Consider the following 4,755-nt stretch of genomic DNA (forward strand, 5'->3'; position numbering starts at 1 on the left):
TTCCCATATATACAAAGAACAAAATGGAGTTGCTATCGCACTTTCAAAGTTGAGACACATATATCTACTCGAGAGATTATGTATACTCTCTACTACAATAACAATATGCAATGGACGAGGAAAATCTTCTACACATAAGTTTAAGTTTTCTCTCCTATGTTACGGATCTACTGTGTGCCATATTACTTTACATAGGTCATAATTTTTCGAGATATAATAAATATTATATATTTGTCGTATTAAATTTGATTTATGAAACATATTACAAATTTGGGAAACGTGATAACTTTCTCTCGTGTATACTACTAGTCACAAAAATAGTGATTTAAAAAAATTATACTATCCTATATGCAAATACAAATAGCTAATATTAATATAAAATATTAATTGATTTAATTATTTTTTTAAATAAGTATTTGGATGTAAGCCGTTACCAATCATCATGATATCAATTCTCCGTTTGGTAAAACTATGTCAGAGGCCGACAGGATACGGTGACGAGATATTTTATGCAGATAAGGGAGAGTGAATATTCATAAAGGCGAGCCACACGTATAAGCCGTTTTGGCGGAGGGAGGGCGAGCGCTTATGCTGGAAGTTTGTTTCCATAAACATGTGAGCATTGTGAAATGGCAGGTACTAACATGATATATCCAAAATTCAAACAGCCTCATCTAATAAGGGAAACACCAGGAGGTACATCACTCTCTTGTTCTGCTATGTGTTTGTGTGTTCCTTATTCTCTTCCTTTTCATAGGCATTACACAGACACAACGAAAACCTGCAACAATTCTTCGAGTCAAAACACATTTAAAAAGTCCCACAACAATTTCTTTCGATATCATAGGCTTGTAAGCACAAATACCTCGCTATATCTGCCCTTTTGCCATGTGTGTGCCATAGATACCCATCAGAGAAAATACCCAACAAAGAATGGCTTTAACGCATCTAGGAGCCTGAGGGCTAAGGCTTCTGCTAATGCTCTTGTTGTGCAGCAGGACGATACAGTAAATAAAATATGCAAAGCCATTGAAGAGGACCAATGGGAATGCTTACAGGAAAACTTTATGAATTCCATGGCACAGGATTTAAACCCTGATGCGGTGGTGAAGGTGTTAAACATCCAAACAGATGCCCAGAATGCCCTGAGGTTTTTCCAGTGGGCAGACAAACAGGAGGGTTATGAACATAATACCAATGCATATTTTACCATGATTGAAATTCTGGGCAGAGCAAAGATGTTCACTGAATTACAGTTCCTTTTGCAGAAAATGCAAACCCAAGGACGTGAGATAACTAGAAGTATGCTTCATAGTTTGGTGATGTCATATGGACGGAGTGGCAGGCTCAAAGAATCTCTAGAAGCCTTTAATTCAATGAAGGAGATGGGCTATGAACCCGGTCTCATTGATACTGCCTACAACTCTGTCCTGGTAGCTCTAGTGAAAAACAAAAAGCTCGACATGGCTGAAAATCTGTTTTTCCAAATGGTTCACAGTGGAGTTTCTTGCAACAGTTTAACATATACTTCCATGATTGAGTGTTTCTTCTTGAAAGGAAAGGTGGAGGATGCCATGAAATTGCTGGATGATATGATCCAGAATAAGGACGTGCCAGATGTGGTGACTTACACTACTGTGATTTCTGCCCTCTGCAAGAGAAAAATGATAGAACGAGCTTATGAAGTATTGCAAAAAATGCGTGAGAATGGATGCGAGCCTAACTTATATACTTATAATGCTCTTATCAAGGGTCTTTGTGTTGTTGGAAGGCTTGATGAGGCCTTTGAATTGGTGACTGTGATGGAGCAGGGAGGCGTAGCAGCAAATATTTACACATACACTATTCTATTACATGGTCTATGCAAGTTGCACAGATTGGATAGAACAAAAGAGATGTTAAATGAAATTTCGGCTAGGGGGCTGAAACCCAACGTAGTGACCTACAATACACTTTTGAACGGATATTGCAGAGAATCTAGATTAATTGAAGCTATGGATATCCTCAAAGAGATGCATCAGAATGATTGTACACCTGATAGTGTTACATATACCACCTTGATTCGGGCACTCGTTCAAGGGAACCAGCTTCCAGATGCTTTACTGATGCATGATGAAATGGCAAACAAGGGATATGAAGTAAACTTTGATACATTGAACATCCTGGCCCGGGGACTTGCTAGGGTCGGTAACCACAAGGATGCAAGTATATTTTATAGAAGGATGAAGGATAGGGGTTTTGTTTACAATGCAACTGATTACTATTTGGCAATACATTGCCACTCCACAGCAGGAGAGATGGAGGAGGCTCAGTTCCTTCTCTATGAAATGATCAATAAAGGTTATCCCCCTGGCCTTACTACTTACAACACAATGATCAAAGGATTTTGCAGACAAGGAAGGTTGGATGATGCAGATGCAATGTTAAATTTTATGATTGAAAATGGCACAGGTCCAGATGTTAGTTCTTACAATATCTTGATTAAAGAATTTGTCAATCAAGGCCGGATTCAAGATGCAGATCAACTTTTTACAACAGCATTGGAAAGGGGTGTAGTTCTGAGTAAAAAACTGGTTGTTTCAAGAATCTGATGAATTACCGGAGGGCTTAGTTAGAAGCCAGGAGGAGCTTCTCAGTGGCTATGATGTAGGGGGTCTGCCATTCTGCATTTTAACCTGCTATTTTTCCTCAGTTGTGGGATAAAGGCAGATTACTCTTGATAAGGATGCCTAGCTGACTATACAGTTAGATGAACTTACACTTCTTTGGAAACAACTTGCGGATTCTCTTGCATCCATAAAGTATGGTATCTTTTCTTGTCTCTTGCTTTGCCTTCCATAAATGTCTCTCTTCATAAATTTAGTTATTTTTTCTTCAGAATTTTAGTCTCTCTGTTCAAACTGTATTGCTGAAAATCACTGGGATTACAAAAGATTGTGGACAATGAACAGCTTTCGACACTGGATATTAGGAAGATATAATGACTGAGTGCTGTGTATAGCTCCTTCTCATATATAATTTATGTTGTTAATGCAGACAAGATGGTATGGTTCATAGAAAAAAATTATCCTGTGACAGAAAAACCAAAATTAGCTCGTGGAAAGAAAGAGTATAATCTATTTCCTTCCATTCAAATTGCAAACATAAAAGTTTTACTCTGATGCAAGAAACTCCTAAACTGCCCACGTACCAATACCAGAAACTTGTAGGAACTCGGAAACACCTTGGAAATTTCTCAGAAGCCCCAAGTGTCCATGAGGGGCACAGGACCCATAAGAAGTCTAAAGAATCCTAAGCTATGGATAATGAAGACAAATTAATGTTGATGTTTATAACTCGGACAGGTGCTTTGCATAGGCTAGGTGTCAAACATGTAGATGTCCAAAATCCTCTTTGGGTGTTTGTTCATGAGGAGTAAGTGATTATTATCAGTGTTGATAATATCAGCGATATTCGAAAATATCTTTCGGCAAAACGATATATTACCGAGAAAATATCGTGATATTTTCGGCAATACGACATATTGTCGAGAAAATATTGCGATATTTTCTGTTTTGAAAATATCGGCAAAATATCGCGATATTTTCAAAATATCGGCAAAATGTCGTGATATTTTGAAAATATCGGCAAAATATTGCCATATTTTGAAAATATCAGCTATGTTTAAAAATCTTTAAAAAATGATTTTTTATGCTTGCTGATATTTGCCGATATTTTCACCGATATTGCCGATAAGATGTTTTTGGACCTTCGCCGATATTTTGCCGATACCGATATTTTTTTTTTATCGTTAAAACTATGCTACGCTATTATTTACATTAAAACAGAAAACGGTTACAGCCATGAAGTCCTGTGCCAGAGGCCATGGATGGCACTCTGGACTTACAGCGCTCAAAAAACCACCCGTTTAGGGTCCATAGCACTCCAATGACTACCCACGCAGGGGCCTTGACATGAAAACTTTTCATCCACACAGTGGCAGCAACCTTGAGACCAAGCGTGTTGGAATTATGAGACAAGTGTTGTCCTTGATGGCAAACCACACTGATGAGAAATCATAGTGCAAAGGACAGCAGCAAGGAATTGATGATCAGACTATAAGAAGAAGAGAAAGTTCATACACGCAGGTTCGTTAAGCCCAAGTCGCGTGTACACGCAGGTTGGCTTCAGTAAAAGAGCGTGTATGTGGAAAACTTATCTTTGGTCCACGGCGGTTATTCCTTGGAAGTTGTGCCTATGGTTTTGGACCTTGGTGTCTCGACGGACGTGTTGATCCCTAGTTTTGAAGTTGATGGTATTGGATTTCTATGGTTTTGGCTCTTGGTATTGAAGAAGGCCTAAGGCTATATAAGGAGAAGGAAATCATTAGGCAAGTGCATCTGAAATGTCTTGAATATCTGATGAAGCATTAGATCCAGTATGCAGGGTTATGGGTTGATGATGCATTGCTTGATCTGAGCTAAGGAGAGATCTCACCTGTTGATGGAGAACTAGATCTAAGGAGAGATCGGGATCAAATGGTTTGAAATGAACTATCTTTATGATGCTTATTCTAGATCTACATACTGACGCATGTATTGTTCTATAAGTGTTATGAGTATGACTGATGTCTGGTACAGCTGCAAGTTATGAGAAATTATTTTTAGATCTGTACGCGGGTTGGCTTTGATAAAAGCGCGTATACACGCGGGTTTGATTCATCGAAGTAGCGTATACATTGTAAATCTTAATATTTGAAGCTGCAGATGGATCTGA

General features: G+C 38.4%; 1 pseudogene; it reads left to right on the top strand.

Moving 5' to 3' along the window:
• Nucleotides 1–611: 611 nt before the first annotated feature.
• Nucleotides 612–3,000, top strand: LOC149222178 (uncharacterized; annotated as a pseudogene).
• The last annotated feature ends 1,755 nt before the right edge of the window (nt 3,001–4,755 follow it).

Source organism: Pinus tabuliformis, chromosome Q (genome assembly GCF_031772625.1).
Source record: "Pinus tabuliformis cultivar Carrire ecotype Pingquan chromosome Q, CPIR1, whole genome shotgun sequence".
In the NCBI taxonomy this organism is placed as follows: domain Eukaryota; kingdom Viridiplantae; phylum Streptophyta; class Pinopsida; order Pinales; family Pinaceae; genus Pinus; species Pinus tabuliformis.